General features: G+C 43.8%; 1 long non-coding RNA gene across 1 annotated transcript; it reads right to left on the bottom strand.

The window, feature by feature from the left end:
- Window positions 1-15,507: 15,507 nt before the first annotated feature.
- Window positions 15,508-22,434, bottom strand: LOC141278978 (uncharacterized). Its single transcript, XR_012332541.1, has 3 exons — window positions 21,633-22,434; window positions 19,671-19,809; window positions 15,508-18,125 (listed from the first exon to the last, which is right to left on the bottom strand). It is a non-coding gene; the product is annotated as an uncharacterized lncRNA (long non-coding RNA).
- Window positions 22,435-23,737: the final 1,303 nt, after the last annotated feature.

Below are 23,737 nucleotides of genomic sequence, written 5' to 3'. Positions count from 1 at the left end.
CCGCCTGCCAATGCAGGGGACATGGGTTCGAGCCCTGGTGCGGGAAGATCCCACATGCCGCAGAGCAACTAAGCCCGTGTGCCACAACTACTGAACCTGCACTCTAGAGCCCATGAGCCACAACTACTGAGCCCGTGTGCTACAACTACTGAAGCCCGTGTGCCTGGAGCCCGTGCTCCACAACAAGAGAAGCCACCACAATGAGAAGCCCGCGCACAACGAAGAGTAGCCCCCGCTCGTCCCAACTAGACAAAGCCTGCGTGCAGCAACAAAGACCTAACACAGCCAATAAATCAATTAATTAATTAAATTTATTTTAAAAAAAAGAAAGGGGGTGTATTGTGGCCATCAGAGACAAGAAACAGGGATGCAACCTGCCAGGACCATCTCTCTACCTCTTGTCATTCTACCAGGCTTGTGTCCATGACAGCAGACATGGCTACAGGAACTCTGGCATCTCATCTTTCCAGTTTACATCCAAGAAAAGAAGAATCCTCCCATCTCTCTAGCGAGGAAAGTCCTTAGAAGGATCATGATTGGTGCAGCCCAGCTTCTCTGCCTATTCTTTGAGCAATCCCTGAGGCCAGGAAAATAGAGCACCATAACGGGCCATCTTGGGTCACATTCCTACTTTAGTTTAGGAAGTAGGGTCTGTGCTAGGAATGGAGAGAGGAGGGACTGCGCTAGACAGACAGAACAAGTAGCTCCCATACTGCCATACCAAACCTCGCCACAACCCATCTAGCTGTCATTTTGGTTTGCCGTCCGTCCTTCCTGCAGCAAAACCTTCACATCACCCCTTGACGAGCCGTCACCCTGGTCAGAGGATGTCTTAGGGACCCCTACTCCCTGTTGATCCCCAAGAATAAACTAGCATACTGTATTTGCTGGACCCTTCCATGGCACTCTAGACTCTAATTTGGGGGATGGTGGGTCCCTGATGAAAGGAAAAGAAAATACTTGATACTGCATATATTCATCACTCAATGCTAGAATAATGTTGTGAGTCTAACAGCCACACAATTTCAGCATGGAGCCCCATTTCTTTTCTTTTTCTTTTTGGTTGTGTTGGGCCTTCATTGCTGCACACGGGATTTCTGTAGCTGAGGCAAGCAGGCGCTACTCTTCTTTGCAGTGCGTGGGCTTCTCATTGCGGTGGCTTCTCTTGTTGCTGAGCACGGGCTCTAGGCGCGCGGGCTTCAGTAGTTGTGGCTCACAGGCTCTATAGCACAGGCTCAGTAGTTGTGGCGCGGCTTATTTGCTCCGCGGTAGGTGGGATCTTCCCGGACCAGGGCTCGAACCCGTGTCCCCTGCATTGGCAGGCGGATTCTTAACCACTGCACCACCAGGGAAGTCCTGGAGCCCCATTTCTAAGCACCAGCATACAGCTCAAGAGGAGAAAGCTCTACTGAGAATTAAAATATATGTGTACCTTTAGGAAAACTGCCTTTTAGAATCATAGAGGATTATGTCTCAAGGACACTTTAGTCATTCTCTAAGGCCATGATTCCCCACCTGTAGCTCAAGAACCACTTGGACACCATGCCTTATCTGAAGACTGAATAAATAATGTTTCATATGGATATTTTTCCAAATGTACACAGGTATGTTCATAATGAATAAAGTCATTAAAAGCATAATGACTCCAGGATCTAGGGTTAACAGATACTAAAAATAGCTACTGTCACATGATTTTCTGAGAAATACCTGAACTTTAAAAAAAAGCTCAGACAATTCAACTTCTAAGTATAAACACTAAGTAAAAGAGAAATGAGTTCTTATTGTCCAAACAAAAGATGTGCACAAGCATGTTCATGGCAGTTTTTTCAATAAGAGCCCCAAACTGGAAACAATCCAAATGGCCATTAACAGGACACTGCAGAAACAAAATGTGATATTCATCTAATGGAACACTACACTGCAATGAAAAAAATAGCTACTGCTACTCTCAATAACATGGATGAATCTCAAAGACACAATGCTGAGGGAAAGAAGACGGGCACAAAAAAAGTGCATCCTGGGAATTCCCTGGAGGTCCAGTGTGTGGGACTCCACACTTTCACTGCAGGGGGCTCAGGTTCGATCCCTGGTTGGGGAACTAGGATCCCGCAAGCCACACGCCGAGGCCCATAAAAGAAAAAAAAAAATGGGGCATCCTGTATGAGTCCTTCCACATGAAGTTTAAGAGCAGACAAGCTTAATATACGCTGACAGAGGTCAGATGGTGATCTTTGCCGGAGGGGAGGGTGGTGTATGGGGGGTGGAGGGGAATGGGGGAAGATACATAATAAAGGAAGCTTCAGAGACACTGGAATGCTCTACACGTTGATATGGGTGATAGTCTCAGATATATACATACATAAAAGTTCATAAAGCTGTGCATTTAAGATTCGTGTATATCTCTGTACTTAGTTATAACAACCACAACAAGAAAAGGTCAGGATACATGAAAATTGGGTACTCACTCATTCTAAAACTAAACATTAAATTTTAATTAAAATTTTAAAAGCAGGGCTTCCCTGGTGGCGCAGTGGTTGAGAATCCACCTGCCAATGCAGGGGACATGGGTTCGAGCCCTGGTCCGGGAAGATCCCACATGCCATGGAACAGCTGGGCCCGTGTACCACAAGTACTGAGCCTGCACTCTAGAGCCCGCGAGCCACAACTACTGAGCCCACATGCCGCAACTACTGAAGCCCACGCACCTAGAGCCCGTGCTCCGCAACGAGAGAAGCCACTGCAATGAGAGGCCCGCGCACTGCAGCAAAGAGTAGCCCCCGCTCACCGCAACTAGAGAAAGCCCGCATGCAGCAACAAAGACCCAACACAGCCAAAAATAAATTTAAAAAGAAATGTTTTTAAGCAACAATCTGGTCTTCCAAGAGGGCTTGACCTAGATGACTCACTCAATAGAACAGGTCTCCTGATCCCCAGCTCAGAGCTGTTTCTATTATGTTACACTGAGGTACTGGGTCAATGTTGTACACATGGGGGACACAAGTTCTGTTCCAACCCAGGCAGCATGGTGACTCTGGGTTTATATAGTCATCCTCAAACCTGGACACATTATGTGGCATGAAGTCCCTTGGGACACCCCTGATGACTCAGTGGCAGTGTGGTTTGATGAAGGAGCTCAGGATGGCAAATCTAGACATCTTGGTCTTAGTGGCCTCCTTACTGCACCAGGGCCTTTGCACTTGCTGTTCTATCTGGAATGCTCTTCTCCCGGAAGTGTCTTGTTCCCTCATTGTAGTCACTTTTTAGGGAAACCATCCCTGACCTTCTTATCAAATGTGGCACTTCCCCTCCTCCTTCACTCCCTATCTTCATATTCTGGATTTATTCCTGGTACTTAACACCATCTGGCATTACATTGTTTATTATCTCCATGGAGATATGACAGATGTAAGCTCCACGAGGGACTTTGTGTGGAATAAGCCTATATTCTCATCTCCTAGAGCAGTGTCTGGTAAATAGGAATCAATAAACTTTTACTGAATGAATGAATGAGTAATCTTTGCTTTTTCTCTCACTTGCTGTGTGATCTTAGACAAGTCACATCACCTCAATGAGCTTCAGTCTTTTCCATTAACGAGGGATGGGAGAGAGATGGGGCAGGATTTAGACTGGATCATGTACAAGGTTCTTTCCAGCTCTGACATATAATTCTAAATGCAAGCATATAGAATTTCTCTCTTCTCCAGGTGCCTTGGTCTCCTTTGAAGAGGAATATCCTGATTATGAATCATCTCAATGGGAAACTACAAAGAAAGGGGTGTGTGTGTGTGTGTGTGTGTGTGTGTGTGTGTGTGTGTAAATGAAGCTGAAAGACAGGCCAGGGCCCCACAGCCCTGGTGTCAGGCTACCTGCCACCCACATATCAGGTGTCCCACTTGTGGTGGCTATGTTATGTGTCAGCCTCAGAACTTAGCTCAGAGAGCAGGAGCTGTGCCCCTCTGCAACTCATAGCCTTTGCAGCTTAGAATATGACTAAGGATGAGCTTGTCTATGACAGACCTCTGAGGGGACTGATGTAACCAACAACCAAACCATCTTTGCTGGGATGGAGTGGGTGAGTGGAGACCTAAAGTGGGAGTGGGGTGGGAGGCAGTGGTGCCTGGTTTTCAGTGTTCTTGGAAGTGTGGATGGATGCAGCCTGGGGAAACCCTCTGTGGACCCCAGAGGTCACTGATAATGGGCCTTATAAACAGAGACCCCCAATGGCAACATGCACTGGGGGGGTAGACGCTGCACTTAACCAGAGTTAAACCTGAAATAGCTCCAGGAAGCAGTGGGCTATGGAGCAACCTTGCAGGATACCAAGGATCAGAAAGAGTGAGAAGACAGACACTGGACACTCATACGTCTCACGTTTGCGCAGATCTTTCAGTCACATCATCTCATAATACACCAACAACCATGCTGGGTAGTAAATTTTCACTCTTTAAATAGATGAAGAACTTGAGGTTCAGAGATATAGAGGGATTTCCTTCAAGTCAAACTGCAAAGTCAAAGGAAAAACCTAGGCCTCTGACTTTTAATTCAGTCTCTTTCCCGGTATACCACAGCAATATTTTGTGCACCACATTACTGATGATTCAGAAAACATGGGAGAGGGCCCACAAAGAGCTGAATTAAGGAAGCATCTTCAATTCTCTCTGTCCTCATTTCCAGGGACTGTTCTTTGCTTTACCACAACCATGCGTTCCCAGTCAGGGATGCCTTGTTCTTGCCTGACTCCACCCCCATCTGCAGATTGGGTCTGGGGCAGGCACCTGATCTGAGGGGACCCTCCCAGCACCGCCCTTCAGGACCACAATTGGTTGGTCCATTTCAATAGAACAACCTCATCATGGTGACTGCAAGTCAGACAAATCCATATGAAATGTCCAAATAAAAAAGTAAGCTATCCCTCTAATATTTCCTAAAAAGATGTTTGATCAAGTTCAGCAACTATTTCTCTAAGTGAAAGAAGCCAGTCACAGAAAACCATATATTACGGCTTCCCTGGTGGCACAGTGGTTGAGAATCTGCCTGCCAATGCAGGGGACACGGGTTCGAGCCCTGGTCCAGGAAGATCCCACATGCCGCGGAGCAACTAAGCCTCTGCACCACAACTACTAGAGCCTGCGCTCTAGAGCCCGTGCACCACAACTACTGAAGCCCACGTGACACTACCACTGAAGGCCGCGTGCCTAGAGCCCGTGCTCCGCAACAAGAGAAGCCACCACAATGAGTAGCCCTTGCACCACATCGAAGAGTAGCTCCCACTCGCCGCAACTAGAGAAAGCCCGTGCACAGCAACAAAGACCCAATGCAGCCAAAAATAAATAAATAAATTTAGTTTAAAAAATTTCTTTTAAGGGGATCAAAACCATGGTATTAATACTTCGGTGTTTAGAAAGACTCTGAATAGATTTGATATCCCATATGTTTGTAATATTGAAGAGAATTTGTTCCATTAGAGTGACAGCCTTGTAACTCCAGTATAAAACATTCAATTGAATAAGTTAGACTTAAGATATTATGTTGAAATCCTACCAAGTTCAGGCACAGAACTGGAACACTTATGAGAATTTTAGGTTTCCCTTATTTATAAGGCTAATTTACTGCATTTCTAAGAGTTATTTAACTCTTCAGGAAGATTGGCTTGTTTGGTCAAGCAATTAAAATACTTTAAAAGAAAATCAAATACATTAAAGTGATAAAGGATGTTTGAAACGTTGAAACAGTTTCATTAACTGAGTTTTCAAACAGACCAAATGATATTTAAAGCACTTAAAAAGTGATTAACAACTGCAAGATGATAAGTAGAATTAAAAGTTCTGCAAGAACTAGAGCTATAATACATTGAGAACAACTTGTTTAAACCAAAGTAAACTTCTGAAGAGTCTTTTTTACAAATAAAACCCACCCTCAGTGTTACCAGAAAGCTTGTACTGACTGTCCAGAGGGGCACATGACCCCAAGTGGCCAATCAAAGATCTTACCCAGAAGTTTTTCAAACTGGAACTGGGGAAAAAGAAGAGTCTGGTGTGAGCTTGGAGTCCAGGGTCTTGTGAGCTGCCCATAGTCTTTTTTTGCTGTACGCAGGCCTCTCACTGCTGTGGCCTCTCCCGTTGCGGAGCACAGGCTCCGGACGCGCAGGTTCAGTGGCCATGGCTCATGGGCCCAGCCGCTCCGCAGCATGTGGGATCTTCCCGGACCGGGGCACGAACCCGTGTCCCCTGCATCGGCAGGCGGACTCTCAACCACTGCGCCACCAGGGAAGCCCTGCCCATAGTCTTGTTGTGGGCTTCGTGGAGGAACCCAGCCTGCATGGAGAGTGGAGATGACGGGCAGAGAGAAATGGAAGTAAGACCCAGAGAAAGAGCAAGAGTGAGAGCAAGAAGAGGGGGGAAGGGTAGAGAGGAAGGGAGAGAGCAAGAGAGAGAATTGTCCTAGTGGCATTCAAGTCCTAGTTCCAGCCATTCCTCCGGACCAGCCGCACCTCAGACGTCCTGCATTCAGGGTCTTCAACTCTTCCTTCAGTTACATGAGGTACCTTGATATCTTTCCAACAAAATCGCCTTTTCTGGCTACTTTGATTTAGATTTCTCCCTCTGGCAACACAAACATTTCAATATTCCCAGGGACCTTGACAATTTCAGGTAAGAGCTGTATAGCAGGAGAATCCCAGCTCACAGAGGGAGAGTTGTGTCATAGTCAATATCACCAAGTTGTTAACAATGAAGAGTCTTGGGAAATGCTGCAATAAGGAAACGTGTATTTAAGCTGCTTGTCGTATACAGAATATTAAACTTGCACAATACACAAAAATTACCTCATAAACCTAAGTGTAAGAGATACAACCATAAAATCCCTAAAAGAAAACATAGGAGTAAATTTTCCTGACCTGGAGTTAGGCAGTGATTTCTTAGATATGACACCGAAAGGACAAGCAACAAAAGAAAAAATAGATGAATTGCACTTCATCAAAATTTTAAAAATTTGTGCTTCAAAGGACACCATGAAGAAAATGAAAAAACAATCTGCAGATTGGGAGAAAATTTTCACAAATTATACATCTGACTGGTATGCTAAATAACTCTATAATAACTCTTACAACTCAATAAATTAAAAGACAAGGAACTCAATTTTAAAATAGGCAATGATCAGAATAAACATTACTCCAAAGAGGATATACAAACGGCCAATAAGCACATGAAAACATGCTCAACATTGGGGAAAAATCATGAGATACTACTTCACACCTACAAGAATGGCTAGAATAGAAAAGATAGGCAATAACAAGTGTTGGAGATAATGTGAAGAAATTACATTAAGAAAAGCTGTGAAAGAATCATATGGCATGAATGTATGTTACAGGTGCAACCCAGTTTGTTGTATAATGAAGACAGAAAATAAGCCATTACCACTTAGATAGTCCTATCCTCCCCTCTTTTATGTTAATAGCTCCTGCTGGAAGAATCCCAGAGCTAATCAGTTAGCCAGGTGGCTCTTTTTCTTTTTCTTTTTTTTTTTTTTTTTGCGGTACCCGGGCCTCTCACTGTTGTGGCCTCTCCCGTTGCGGAGCACAGGCTCCGGACGCGCAGGCTCAGCGGCCATGGCTCACGGGCCCAGCCGCTCCGCGGCATGCGGGATCTTCCCGGACCAGGGCAGGAACCCGCGGCCCCTGCATCGGCAGGCGGACTCTCAACCGCTGCGCCACCAGGGAAGCCCTATTTTTTTTTAAACAAAAAATTTTAAGTGAGTTATATCACCCTTCCTATTGTTTGCTCCCTCTATATAAGTGCCAAAATGTTTGGTTATGTTCTGCTCCAAATTTCACTACAACCACTAACAAAGTGCACACACAGAATTAACTGTTTCAAAATAGTTTTTTCCTTACAGCCTCATTCTTCTTGAATTTTAAATCTCTATTGAAAAGAGCCCTCCAGAGTGTCTATTTTCTGAAAACAAGCTGAAGAGCAATCACCTTGCTTTTCCGAAGAAGCCATACTGCGTTTGGTTTTTTCATTCCAAAAAATAACGGAAAAATTTGGAGCAGGTTACATAGCAGGGAACCAAGCACTGGAATGCAAAACCTTCCTGTCTCTTGTGGAAGGCTCTTGAGTCCTTAAGTAGTTACATTCCAACATCACAGGGAAGCTGAAGAGGACAAATGCAGTGAGGAGAGGGTTAGAGGCAGCCCTGGCATTCCTCTCCAGGGAGATACCAAGTTTGGTCATGCCATAGAGACGTTAGGGTGCTCTGCAAGAGGTGTTGCCACCGCTATAGTCCTGGAGGCTACCTGGAGGGAAACAGCGTCTTCTCCAGGTTCTAATCAGCTGCATACAATCTCCTGAAACACCCACCTGGATGCTATCCTGTTTTACTCCTCACCCTCCTTCTCCATAGAATTACAAGACAGCTCAACTTTGCTACTTCACCTAGGGACAAAGATGCAGATGGACTTTTTCCATTCTCTTTCCCACCAATCTTCCTCCCCCCTTAAAAATGGAAAACACATAGATCAAATGTCTCCCTATTTTCCTTAGTTTTTAACAGTGCGTAACTACGCTAATTACTCCCTGGGCAATCCTTCCCTCTTACCTAATTATCTTTATCCAGTGTTCCTATACCTGCCACAGCCTAGATCCAATTATGTCATTAAAATCTGTTTCTCCGTCTGTTGGTCTCCTCTCCTGTTTGTGAATGAGAAATAAATAAAAGTAAGGATCCTTTAAGCAAATGGTGCTGGATCAACTGGAAATCCCTGGGGAAGGGAGGAAGGAAGGAAGGAAGGAAGGGAGGGAGGGAGGGAGGGAGGGAGGAAGGAAAGAAAGAAAGAGCATTGACCTAAACCTCACACCTTATACAAAAATCAATCCAAAATAGATCACAGGTTTATATGTAATATTAGAGTTATAAATCTTTCAGAAAAAATAGGATGAAATCTTTGGAATCTAGATCTTGGTAAAGACTTACTAGTTCTGACACCAATCATACAATATATGAAAAGAAAATTTGAAAATTGGACCTCATCAAAATTAAAAACTTTTGCAAAAAGCTGTTAAGAGGACATGAAGATAAGCTATGAATTGAGAAGAAAATTTGCAGTTGTGTATCTGACAGAGGACCGGTATCTAGAATACATAAAGAACTCTCAAAACTCAACAATGAAAAGACAAACAATCCAATTAGAAAATGAGCAGAAGACATGATGTGATGTTTCACAGAAGAGGATATATACATGACCTATAAACACATGAGAAGGACAGACAAACTGACCACAATATAAATTACCATGAGGTGTTTTGCAGCACGGGAGAGGAAGGATTGGACAGAAAGTGTCAAAATACTTTAGGAAATTAAAGTCACATATCAAAGAGGTAACATCAGCAAGATGGTAGACTAGGAGGTCCCAGACCTCATTTCCCCAGAAAAACCAAGATTTAACAGTTTTTGTATGTGATTGAAGTTCAGTTGTTATCAACTTAAAATAGATGGGTATAACTACAAGATATTTTAATGCAAGCCTCAGGATAACTACAAAGAAAAAACCTATAGACAGATACACAAAAGACAAAGAGAAAAGAATCAAAGCAAATCACTAGGAAGAACAAAACAAAACAAATAACAAAGGAAGACAACAAAAGAAGAAGAGAGGGGCAAAACAACTGCAAAAAAGATAGAAAACAGCTAACAAGATGATAATAGTAAGTCCTCATCTATTAATAATTACTTTAAACATAAATAGATTACACACCCCAATCAAAAGAATGGATGAATGGACTAAAAAAAAAAGGATCCAGTGATGTGCTGTGTACAAGAGACTCACTTTACATTTAAGGACACACACTGGCTGAAAGTGAAAAGATGAAAAAAATATTCTCTGCAAATGGTAACCAAACAAAAAACAAAAAAAGGGAGAAGTGGCTACACTTCGACAAAACAGACTTTAAATCAAAAGCTCTCTAGAGACAAAAAAGGCTATTATATAATGATAAAAGGGTCAATTCAACAGGAAGATATAAGAATTATAAATATATACTCACCGAACATTAGAGCACCTAAATATATAAAGCAAATATTGACAGATCTGAAGGGAGAAACTGACTACAATATGAAGATAACACATATTAACGAGAATGTGGAGAAAAAGGAACCCTTGCATAATGTTGAAGGGAATGCAAATAGTTATAGCCATAATGGAAAACAGTATGGAATTTCCTCAAAATATTAAAGTAAAACAATCTTACGATTCAGCAATCCCACTTTAAGGTATATATCCAAAGAAAATGAAGTATCTTGAGGAGGCATCAGCACTCCCATGCTCATTGCAACATTACTCACAATAGCCAAGATATGGAGGCAATCTAAGTGTCCACTGACCAATGGACACACGTTATATATACATTGTATATATGTATATATTTTTGTATATGAATATGTGTGTACATATACTCACAATGGGCATTTTGATACACAGTATGCAGATTATATACATATATATATATACACACACACATATATATCAATATATACACAATGGAATATTATTCAGCCTTAAAAAAGAAGGAAATTATGCTATTTGAGACAACATGTACAAACCTGGAGGACATTAACCATGGATGAACCTGGAGGCTAAGTGAAATAAGCCAGATACAGAAAGACAAATACTGCATGATCTCACTTATATGTGGAACTTAAAGTAGTCAAACTCATAGAGGCAGAGAGTAGAATAGTGGTTTCCAGGGGCTGGTAAGAGGGGAAATGGGGACATAGGTCAAAAGGTACAGTCAGTTGTGCAAAATGATTAACTTCTGGAGATGTAATGTATAGCAATGTGACTATAGTTAATAACACTTCATTGTATACTTGAAATTTGCTAAGAGGATAGATCGTCAGTGTTCTCACCACACACACACCAAAAGAAAAAGGGGAAAGAGAAAGTTAAAAAAAAGAAAATGATAAGTATGTGAGGTAATGGATGACTGTGATTGTGTCATAGTGTACACATATATCAAAACATCAAGTTGTACACCTAAATATGTACATTTACAATTTGTCAATTGTACCTCAATAAAGATGGAAAAATAATCAGGTTGTATATCAAAAGCCAACTTCTGGGCTTCCCTGGTGGCGCAGTGGTTGAGAGTCCGCCTGCCAATGCAGGGGACACGGGTTCATGCCCCAGCCCGGGAAGATCCCACATGCCGTGGAGCGGCTGGACCCGTGAACCATGGCCGCTGAGCCTGGACGTCTGGAGCCTGTGGTCCGCAACGGGAGAGGCCACAACAGTGAGAGGCCCGCGTACCGCAAAAAAAAAAAAAAAAAAAGTCAACTTTTTTTATTAAGCAAGTTAATCAGAATTGTACCTGTTTAAATATATTGAAGGTTGTGAGTACAGATTTTTAAAGTAAATATACCAAAATTTTCATGTGTTCAAATAAATGGTTTTTCTTGAAAACGGGTGGTTTTGTGAAGTTACCACAATGAAACGTTGAAGTGATGCATCCGTGCACAGAGCTGAGGTAAGTTGTTGATAAATGGAATATTTATAAATGGAATGGAATATTTATAAATATAATATTTCCTGCCACATCCATATACAAAGGATGTCACAGCCACCAATGATTGCAGCCCTCCAGCGTGAGCTGGCGAGCCGTGAGGAAACTCAGGGCTGAAAAGAATACCTGCCATCTAGCAGCCATCAGACTGCAGCCACTCCCTGCGGTGAGCCCTGAGGAAACTCAGGGTGTGAAAATACAGGCCCCAGATAGCTGAGGTGCATATCAAAGGAATGATTTCAGTGAGCCCAGAGTCTTGCATCTTCCCATACCTTGAAAAGCGCTAAATTCCTTAACTTGAGATACCTGGTTTTCTTTATTTAACAATAATCTTTTGTTGTTCCCAATTACCTGCTCTTTGTTGCAAAACTCCTATATATCCTGGTTCCTCCCCTCGCCTCCTGGGAGCAGTTTCTCAGAGTCATGTGAAACAGTCTCCCGGGCTGCAGTCCTCATTTTGCCCCAAATAAAACTGAACTTGCAACTCTCACGTTGTGTATGTTTTTTTTTTAAGTCAACATCGTGTACAGACTCATCTGCACAACTCCCTCCTGGCCACCCCCAATCCTCCCTTCCAAAGAACGAGGGGCAGGTCCCCATATCCAAGAGCTTCGGGAAGGGGCTGAGAGGGGACCAATAGTGTGGTTCCCACAGTCCTTGTGAGGGACTCCGTAAGCCCATTGCATCTGCCAGAAGCCAGCTGTGTGTTCTTTGATTAGACCCAATATCTGCTGTAGGGGAGGCAAAGCTCCCCTTTGAGCCCTTCCCTTCAACTCTTGGAAGTCCCAAAGACTAGGCAATGCCTGTTGATGAGGCTTCTCTGGTCTGGGCTGTTTAGGATCCAGGATCAGGATTCTTTAGGGAAGATGTTCCTCCTACGTTGTGCCTGGCACCCAGAGAGCCTGTTGCTTCAAGCGCCTCCTGGTGATGGGTGGTATCTGGTCATTCTCTCCCTACCACTCAGAGCCCACGTGGGACACACAGGATCAGGCCCATAAAAATAGCAAGTGTGCAGGGCTGAACAAAATGCCCAAGTGTGGCCCTGTGTTGAGCTTTTGTTAACGACTACTAATCTATAAAACACCAGTGAAACCAAAATTGAAAACAAACTATTATTTCTGTTCTGGATTTTGCACAGAAACATTTTTGTCTAAATTGATGAAGGTGGTAGGAAAAAAAAACCTCTACAGTTTATCACTGCCGTAAACATATCTGCTCTAGTTCCCAATCAGAAGGCTTTTCTTTTATCACTTCCACTGCCGGGAAGATAACAAAGCAATTTAGAGCCTAGTGGAGGAAGTAGATTCGACCTTGGCACAAACCTTTTTGTCAAATCAAGAGCTATAGAGGCTGAGCATTCTTTGGGAAGTGTCTTTGAATATCTAGTCAACAGAGGATCAGGCCAATGCAAGAACTGCTAGCACCAGGACCACTACAGGGACAGGACTTCGGGTTCATGAGGGTTCGCCCCACAGGGTGTGGGGGAGCCTGGGACAGTACAGTGTGCAAGAAAGAGAACCAGGTCACAGAAGCTGTATGCAAGGTTTTCCACACCCAGAGGGAGGGTCCAGACAAGGATCAGATGCGAGTTCCATAGACAAGTCCCTGAGTCAGTCAGATGGGTCTCCCTGTCATCCAGATTTTGCCAAGGGTATTATTATGGGGAATAATAGGAATGTTACACTATCTGCACTCCACTTGATAGCCCCAAGTTAACTTTGACTTTCAACTGTGTCTGGTCATCTGAGAGCTAAACACCTGGCCTGCACCCTTCTGCCCACTTCTGGAGGTTCCTTAACCTTTACTTCTGTGTCACTCCTTTCTCACATGGAATACACATACAGAAACACAGGACGTGTTTCAATGGCACACTGACACTGCCTACTGTTTCTGCTGCGGGGGTAATCATGAGGATACTGTCCCTTACATCACGCAGGGCTTCCTGGCAGTTGTAGGAAGGGAAGTTCCAGGAAAAGTTCTGCCTCTCCCGAAGAGCTGATTTATTTTTGTTTTAGCAATTGTGATTCTTGTCATCGATGGCACTGCCCACTTTGTTTTGGCTGCCAAGTAGTTCAGAATTCAGTTGGTATCGTACCACCAGAAGAGAGTGTAGGATCCCATGGCATGAAACGTGTATACCCAAGTCATCCCTGGGAACATCTTTTTTTTTTCCTATACCAGGCTTTCTTCAGTGTGATGGTGTCAACTTTTTTTTTTAATCCTATTTTACTGTGACATCTCTGCAAGCCACTTTAAACACCCTGTAGGGGAGAGAGAAGGTATGAACAAGTGAAAAGACAAATCAGATGGGTAATTGGCAGAAACAACTTGTTTGAAAATACGTTCACCTCCCTTTTTTTGGGTAATCTTGCCTTGCCTGTCTTTCAACAGCTCTATTTACAAAACAACGTTTTCCATCCCGAGGTGTAGCATGTGTTTTTAAATGACCTTGATATTTTTAACTTTTGAAGAATTTATTCCCATGATGGGTCTTCTTCCAAATGATGTGTCATAAGGAGCTTCTACTGAGTTCTGCTAGAGCATTCTGGGAGTATTTTCCACGACAAAACAGACTTCTAGCTATTCAGAAAGCACCGGCAAACCTGGGCAGTGGTGAAAGTCAGCACAGCCAGGGGGAAGAACCCAGAGGTCTGACGTCACGTGTGTGATGTGTAAAGAGTAGGACAAGGTCACACTGGTCTGTCCCTCCCCACAGCCTCCTTCCTCTGGCCACAGTGAATGAGCCACCTTCCTCCTCCAGGCCTCAGGTTTCTCCTCAGAGAAATGAGGAGAGTGGCCTAGTGGTTCGGTCTGGTGAGGAAGAGAGAAAGGCAGGAACAGGTCGGAACACCCTCTGAGAGGAGAGGGGAAGCATGGATGACAGGCAGGTGGAGGAGAGCGCCCTTGCACAGTTCTGTCTGTGACTGACGCTCTGTGACACCTCATCTCCTGATTCTGAAGCACCGGGACTTTGGGGGAAAAGGGCAGAGCAGGAGAGTAACCCAGAGCATCTGTACAGGGAACAGATGGATGGGTATGGATGAGGATGGAAAGGGTTACTACTGCTTTTATTTTATTACTATTATTACGATTATTATTTTGGCTGAATGGCACGTGGGATCTTAGTTCCCCGACCAGGAATGGAACCTGCGCCCCTGTGGAGGAAGCGAGGAGTCTCAACCACTGGACCACCAGGGAAGTCCCTACCGTTGCTTTTAGAGATCAAGCAATGCTTATGACGTTCACATATACTTTCTGTTTTTCCCTGTCTACTTCTCTCTCCCTAGGAACACTTTTTAAAACTAGGCATGTCTTTTCGTGTGGTGCAATATATATGTTTCATATATATGAAAAATGGTTAAACTTTACCATTTTAACCATTTTTAAGTGTACAGTTTACCATTTTAACCATTCTTAAGTATACTAGTTCAGTGGCACTAAGCACATTCACATTGTTGTACGACCATTACTGCCACCCATCTCCCCAGTTTTTCCCATCTTCCCAAACTGAACTCTATACCCTTTAAATAACATTTAACATTCTCCCCTCCCCCAGCCCCCGGCAACCACAATTCTACTTTCGGTCTCTGTGAATTTGAATACTCTAGATATTTCATATAATTACAATCAGACAGTTTGTCCTTTTGTGTCTGGCTTATTTCACTGAGCATAATGTCTTCAAGGTTCATCCATGTTGTACAATATGTCAGAATTTCCTTCCTTTTTAAGCTGAATAATGTTCCATTATATGTATATAATTCTTTTTGCTTATCCATTCATTCATTAGTGGACTTTTGGGTTGCTTCCTCCTTTTGACTACTGTGAATAATACTGCTACAAACATAGGTGTACAAATATCTGTTCAAGTCTCTGCTTTCAATTCTTTGGGAGTATATGCCTAGAAGCAGGATTGCCAGATCATAAACATATATTGTTTATTTATTTAGGCTGCACCGGGTCTGGGTTGCGGCATGCAAACTCTTAGTTGCAGCATGCGGACTTCTTAGTTGTGGCGTGCATGCGGGATCTAGTTCCCCGACCAGGGATGGAACCCGGGCCCCCTGCATTGGGAGCACGGAGTCTTACCCACTGGACCACCAGGGAAGTTCCTAGACATATCGTTTTAAAGTATTTTTATTATAGAAAATTTCTAACATTCACAAAAGTGGAGAGGACATTATAAGCAGCCCCATGTACCCATCACCCAGTTTCAACCACTACTGGCCCATGGCCAATCTTGTTGCATCCATGCTCTCTATTCCCTTTATCACTGAATTATTTTAAAGCAAACCCCAGACACCTGTCATTACATTTATAAATACTTCAGAGTCTACTTCTAGCAGAAATGATCTAGATATTTTTAAGGGAGTAATATACATTGTGCGCACCTAACTACAAATACCAATATGGGTAAATACTTACTGAATATTAACCATTGTTTGGAACTTTGTTTAAAGTGGCAGCCTTTTAAAAGAAATGTTTTACGATAAAAAATTTGAAACATACTACAAACTGGAGAAAATTGAACAAGGCACCCTCATGTGCCCATCACCCAGCTTCACTGACTGTCAATAGCAAAATGGTACTCCTTTTAAAAAGGCAGGCATAAAAAAAAAAAAAATGTAGGCATAAGGTTGCTCAAATGATCATCTGACTCTTTATTCCTCTGGAGGAGAGAACAGGAATTGGAATGGAGTTGACAGCAAGAAGAACCCTTTTAATTCTCGGAAGGTTTATTACTCATCACTTAAGCACACATTTTTTAAATGACTGAATCTTGGCTATAAATGCTCAGAGATATCAGCCTGAGTTCTCAGCCACGGTGTGATTCGTGGTTTATCTGAACTCACTTGTCTTTCCTCCTTGGCCTAAATCTGGGCGACTTTCAGATTTTTCCAATGTAGATGGTTATTTACAGAAAGAACAAGTTTCCATTTAAATAAAGGCAATGGCTAAGAAGTCATTTCTCCTTTTCTCATAAGCACAGAAAATGTGTGTCAAGAATTGAAGCTGTACACATGTCTAACTTTTATTTAATGAGGAATTTGTATAATTTTAGAGACAGATGCATTTCCTGGTTATTCTTATAAATGATTGTATCACTAAGCTTTTGTTGCCTAACAATCACCCCCAAAATTTTGTAACTTAAAACAACAGTCATCAAGATGGAAGGATTTTTCTTTGTTAGACATCAAAACTTACTGTATGTCATTGATTCTAAGACACACTTTATTATCTTTGAAATCAGGCTGCATGGATCTAACAATCTATGACATTGTGGAATTACTCTTCACCAGGCAGCAGTCAGGACATATTTGTTGCTACCTTCACAAAGACTGAACTTGGTCATGGCTGTTCACATTATCATCACCTCATTTGAATAGAATGCATTATTGTATGCATGTGTTGAGTTAAGCGATCTTCAAAAAGATTGCACTAAAATTCAGCATGGAAATGAAACGTTATTGTGTGCAGAGAAAGGTGCTGAAACAGATCAGTTGCATAGAAAATTGATATTAGTTAAAGAAATTTTCATTGTTGGAGAAATGACCTTGATTAGATAGATATGCCCTTGCAGGTCTGTGCTTTATGAGACCTAAGAAAGGACTAGATGACACTGTGTTATATTTTGTGACTAAAATGCATGCAAAAGAATTGCCCATCACATACTAAGAAACTTCTCAAAATGGGTGTCAGAAACTTGGCCAAAAATTCCTGTAAACAATAGTTCAGCACTCCTTTAAGAAGTACTATACATCTTCAGTGCTCTTGATGACTGACAGAAAGTCCAAAATACCATTGGCTCAACAAACCGTAAGTTTTTATCTCTGAGATATAAAAGAATTCCAGGCGCAGCCTGTACAGGATGGGTAGATAGCATCACAAAGTCATCAGGGATGTAGGTTTGTTTGATCTTGCTGTTCTGCTATTTTCTGTACATGACTCTTGCCTCATGGTATAATATAGCAGCTTCAGATCCAGACATCAGGTTCATATTCTAGGAATGAAGGAAGGAATGAAGAGGGAGCAAAGGCAGGTGCCAGCTGACCTTCTAGAGGAGGATATGCTTGTTAAAGGAAGGGAAGAAAAAGTCTGCAAAGCCTGGGTCTCCAGGCGAGAAGCACCCTTTCCCCAGCCATCCACTCTCATCCACTTTTCGGTCCTGGCTGTTATCAGCAGGTAGTTACCTGAGAGTCACAGTGCTGGGAACCCAGAAGGGTCCTTCCATGTGGGCCCTTCACCAAGGGGTAGCCCAGAAGTGCTAGTAAAAGGAAGGGGGCAGAAGTTTCAGCCTCAGTCTCCTCTCCTCCCTCTCCTTCGGGCCACCTCTCCCCCATCCTGCTTGTCTCTCATTCTTCCTTCTTTTGTTTAGCATTTCCCCATCAGACTCTAGAGCATTGTTGGAGCTACAGAGTCAGTAAAACACAATCTTACCTGTTTCCAACATCTGGTGCCTAACAGTCACCCAATGAATCCACTCAGAGTATGCAAATAGAGGCAACTGGTCCTGCCCCCTCTCAGCAAGGACTGAATATCTCATGAAATCCTCTGCAACTTTCAGGTGCCTTCCTGAGGAAACGGGCATGAATGAAGAATTGGGCCCCAAAGTACATACAAGGCTTGAGGGTCCTCTTCATAGAGCACCTCAGAGGTTTGCAATCCTTTTGCCACCTTTGGAAGATCAGTACATTGACAGCACGAGTCCCCCCTTAGGACATTCAGAATGTAACCCTACTGGTCAAGCTAGGGACATAATCTTTATTCCCAGATCTTCGCCAACACCCAGCTCTCCCCAGGGCCCCCTTGTCCACACACGTTGCCAGAGCTGTATGTGTGAGGCTCTTTGAACACATCTCAGAACGAGGCCGACTTAGTCTCTGCCGTCACAGAGCTTTGTCCTTCAGGTTTGTCAGAAGATTCAACTGTTTAAACTTAAGGTCACTGTCATGGGGCAGGCAGTGTGTTTCAACCAATCTGGTAACCACTATTTACCTAGGCTCTTTGCTTTGGCCCTCCTTTTTCTTGGATTTGCTCTCAGGGGTCTCTCAGGAAAAGTAGATCAAACATCTATCCTTATACATATATATGTATAACTGATTCACTTTGCTGTGCAGCAGAAACTAACACAACATTGTAAATCAACTATACTCCAATAAAAATTAATTTAAAAAAAATAAAAAAAGAAATCTATCCTTGTTTGTCACAGAAGAGCCAGCCATTTACTCCTTCCCAACACCATCACCTTTCCATATTTCAAAATGCAATTATCCAGTCTTGGAAGCACCTTGGTGGAAGCTCCCTTAGCGACCTGTATGTAAGTGTGGCAGCAAAATTTCCAGTCCCGCATTCTTCCAGAACCTTGCCTCTCTCCAAGAAGAGGCAGATTCTATTTAGTCTCCCCTTGAACCTGAATGGGATTTGTGACTGCTTCAGTGAAGAGGATGTGGTAGAAATTATTCATGACTTGTGAGGCTAGGTCAGAAAAGGAGATATAACTTCCTCCTGGCTCCCTGTCTTGGAGCACTTGCCTTCAGAACTCTGCCGCCATGCTGTGAGGAAGTCCAAGTCAACTCTCACAGAGGAACCACGTGGGAAATCTGAAGTGGAGAAGAACTGAGGCTCCAGCCAACAGCCGACATCAACTGGCAGATGTGTGTGTGAATGAGCCCTCAGATGATTCCAGCCTCCAGCCTTCAAGGGCTCCACCTGAGGTCCCAGACATTGTGGAGCAGAGACACAGGCTGTCCCTGCTGCACCCTGTCCAAACTCCTAACCCACGGAATCCATGAGCATGATAAGTGGCTATTTCCACCACTTACTTTTTTTTTTGCAGTACGCGGGCCTCTCACTGCTGTGGCCTCTCCCGTTGCGGAGCACAGGCTCCGGACGCGCAGGCTCAGCGGCCATGGCTCACGGGCCTAGCCGTTCCACGGCACGTGGGATCTTCCCGGACCAGGGCACGAACCTGTGTCCCCTGCATTGGCAGGCGGACCCCTAACCACTGTGCCACCAGGGAAGCCCTCCACCACTTACTTTTAAGGTAATTTATTAGACAGCCAGGGTAACTAGGACAGCAAACCAAGCATAAAATGTGAAACCTTCTAAGGTCCTTACCTTGGCATCTGCAGGCTCCTACTTGTCCTGTGTCACAGTAGCAACGCACCGAGACTGGAGGGGTAACCACAGGGAGGGTTCTGCTGCCACAGACAGCTTGGCCACGAGGGAGGCAAAGACATGAAAAATGGGAAGAGACCTGCAGAAGCATAAGAATAATTGGGGGGGCTTCCCTGGTGGCTCAGTGGTTGAGAATCCACCTGCCAATGCAGGGGACATGGGTTCGAGCCCTGGTCCGGGAAGCCACAACTACTGAGCCTGCGCTCTAGAGCCCGTGAGCCATAACTACTGAGACTGCGTGCTGCGACTACTGAAGCAAGCCTGCGTGCCTAGAGCCCATGCTCCGCAACAAGAGAAGCCACCGCAATGAGAAGCCCGTGCACTGCAACGAAGAGTAGCCCCCGCTCGCTGCAACTAGAGAAAGCCTGCACACAGCAACGAAGACCCAACACAGCCAACATTAAATAAATAAATTTATTAAAAAACAAAAAGAATCATTGAGAGTTGACTGTACACTGTGTAGAATGTAATTTACCCAATGCTGACCATTTCTAACCCTGATGCTGTGTCTGCTAGAACTCTATTTTTGGCAGTGGCATTTTATAGTCACCCCTACCCCACTTTTTTTTAAGAAAGAAGAAAAGATATATGGGCAGTGGGGCTTTGAATCATTTCATTCCCCTGGGCTTTTTTTTTCTTTTTTTTTTTTGTGGTACGCGGGCCTCTCACTGCTGTGGCCCCTCCCGTTGCGGAGCACAGGCTCCTGACGCGCAGACTCAGCGGCCATGGCTCACGGGGCCCAGCTGCTCCGCGGCATGTGGGATCTTCCCGGACTGGGGCACGAACCCGTGTCCCCTGCATCGGCAGGCGGACTCTCAACCACTGCGCCACCAGGGAAGCCTCACCTCCAGCTTTTTGGCTTCCTCCAAACCCTCTCTCCCGTTCATACGCGTCTACTCATTATTGCTTAGTTTGCTAAAAACAGAATTTGTGGAATTTAATGAGCAGAATACCCAATAGTGGCGGCACCATCAGCAATCCTCCCCACAATAATCCCCAATCATCATAATCATTGTCAACATTGTTGTCACCATTATCTTTGTTATGACCAAGTAATGCTTAATCTTATGAAAAGTATAACTCCAAACCACTTGAGTATATTCTGCTGTTTTTTATTCATCTGTAGCTATCTCACCCTGGGTCCCCCAAGCAGAACCCAAGACAAGGACCTATGTGCAGGTGGTCTATGTGGTAGGAGATCCCAGGGAGCCAGAGTGAAAGAGAGGGGAGAACAGACCTGCAAGAAGGAAAAACCAATAAAAGCGTACATCTTTGAAGTTGCTACTCTAGATCGTGGAGCGTGATTCCATGAGACTTCCTGAGAAGCATATGGAATTTCTCCACTGTAGGATAATATCGGCTAGTATCTGCTGGGCATTGATTGTGCTACGTATTTCCAAACACAGTTTAATCACCACAACAGCACCGTGAGGTGGGTTTTAATAATCCCCATTTTATGGATGACAAAGCTGAGGCTTAAAAATCTTAAAACTGCCCAAGGCCACAGAGCTAGGCAGAGGTGGAGGCCCACCCTCTAACTTTAAAATCTTTTGCCTCTTTAGAACCGCTTCTACTGTGCAAAGAGGGCAGACAGTTTCATTGGTCTCTCTCAGAAGCTCTTAGAAAATGCAAAATTATCTTTTTTGGCCTCAAATCAAAAGGCCTCTGAGGAAAAAGTCCCCAAGTGTACAACAGGAATTGTCTGGCACATTTACACCCAGGGCTCCCAGCTGCAAGGCGACCTGAGAAGGAACATTCCCTGAGAACTCTGATAAGCCTCTCCAGCCCATGTTATTTTTGTGATGATGCAGCTGATAAGATTTCACAGAAACATGTGGACAGCAAACCACAGACCGATGGAAAACCTAGGAGCAGAGAACAAAGCTGAGTTTTAGGTCTTACGGAATCCCTGGCAGGAAGCAAGCAAAGCTCCTCGTGGCCCCATCGCTGTCGCCCTTCTTCATCAGTCACAGTCCTATTCTTAGTTTGAGGTATCTCAGTGGTCACCGAAGAGAACTCTCAACTGGCTGAATAATTCCAGTGGCTCAGAATAGCACATCTGAAGCCGGGAAGAGCGAGCCAGCAGGCACGCTGCTACATTGTTAAGTGAAACTGGGTGGGGAGGAGGGAGGTTCTGTGGACACTGAGAGCCAGGTCAAAGGGCCTTTCTTTTCACTCAGGGAAAAGGCCGGAATAGCCGGTTTTGTTGCAAAAACAATGCTTTAGGGGAGAAGAAGTAAATTCAAAGTAGAGAGCTAGTACACAAAGGCCAAAAAAAAGTCTTCATTCATTTAATGCCTTTTCTTCATTTTGCCAGATTTAAAACATGGAATTAACTTTGTTGTCTTGCAGTTATAAAATCAATATATTCTCATTGTAAAAAACAAAACAAAAAAACACAGACATACAGTAAAGTATAAAAATGAAAGTAGGGACTTCCCTGGTGGTCCAGTGGTTAAGACTCCACGCTCCCAATGCACAGGGCCTGGGTTCAATCCCTGGTCAGGGAACTAGGTCCCTCACGTGCAGCTAAGGGATCCCGCACAGAGCAACCAAGATCCCACGTGCCACAACTAAGACCTGGGCAAAAAAATAAAAATAAAAAAATAAATAATAAAAAGGAAAGTGAAAATCAGCAGTAATTCCATTATCCAAAGCTCAGAAATACAAACATTATTCACTTTTTTTTTTTTTTTTGCAGTACACAGGCCTCTCTCCCGTTGTGGAGCACAGGCTCCGGACGCGCAGGCTCAGCGGCCATGGCTCACGGGCCCAGCCGCTCCGCGGCATGTGGGATCTTCCCGGACCGGGGCACGAACCCGTGTCCCCTGCATCAGCAGGCGGACTCTCAACCACTGCGCCACCAGGGAAGCCCCTGCGCCACCAGGGAAGCCCCAAACACTATTCACTTTATGGTGTGTTTTTTTGTTGTACGTAAACAACTGGTATTTGCTACCCAGGACTTTCCCTCTTTCTCTGGGCAAAATCCGCCCAAATTCCTTTGGCACCTGTTCTCTCCCTCTAGTTCTCAGCCTGGTGGTTAGGGATTGCCTCACTCTCGGTTCCATTGTCCAGTCCTTAATGGCTTCAGCTCACCACTGTAGCCCATTTCCGTGGCCAGAGAATTTGGTTCAGCAGTGGTTATGTGACCCAAGCCAGACCAACCCCAGTGAAGTGTGCATCTTCTAGGACACTCAAACAAAGATTTTCTCTATGTCCTACTGGAAGTGAATGAGGAAACGTAGCCCCAGGGACCGTTGGCAGCTATCTTGGGATCATAAGAAAAGAAGCAACTCCACAGAATGCAGAAGAGAGAGAGAGACAGAAACCAGGCTCTCTGGGATGTCACTGAGCCCCGGGCAACCCTGCCTTTTCAGTTACAGGAATCAACTGACTTCATTATTAAATCAGCTTTGAGCTGAGTTTTCAGTTACCAGCAGCTGGGAAAGGATCCTAATCAATGTCAGTTTCTTTGGACTTCTTTCTGGCATACACACTTGACTGACTCCCACACATATGGCTTTATGAAAAAAACAGGGATTGTACTATCTTTTCAGGTCAAGAAATATAGGCCTACATAATAGTGATTTCTAATGCCCTTCTTGCCATGTAAAACTCTACTTAAATGTCATCTCAGTCAGGCTTCCTCTGACCTACTTAAAGTAGCCCCATCCCTAATCACTTTTTATCACAACACCCTTTTCATTTCCATCATAGCACTTACACACCCCAGCTTAAAAAAGTTTTTATCTATTTATTCCAGGTCACCAACCCTTAAAATGTAAGGTCCATAAAAAAAGACAAAAAAAAAAAAAAAAGACATATCTGTATCCCTAGATTTTACAATGATATTCTCACAACGTATGTGCTCAATGAGTGCTTATTGAATGAATGACTGAATGCCTGAATAATATTTCATGTATATACCATAATTTATTTAAAGCAAGTTCCTATGTTGAATATTTAGGTTGTTTCCAAGTTTATGCTCATAAAAACTTGAGCGTACA

This window comes from Tursiops truncatus, chromosome 6, assembly GCF_011762595.2.
Source record: "Tursiops truncatus isolate mTurTru1 chromosome 6, mTurTru1.mat.Y, whole genome shotgun sequence".
In the NCBI taxonomy this organism is placed as follows: Eukaryota; Metazoa; Chordata; class Mammalia; order Artiodactyla; family Delphinidae; genus Tursiops; species Tursiops truncatus.
Note: the sequence above shows the minus strand (reverse complement) of the source record. Positions and strands in the feature narration are given on the sequence as shown.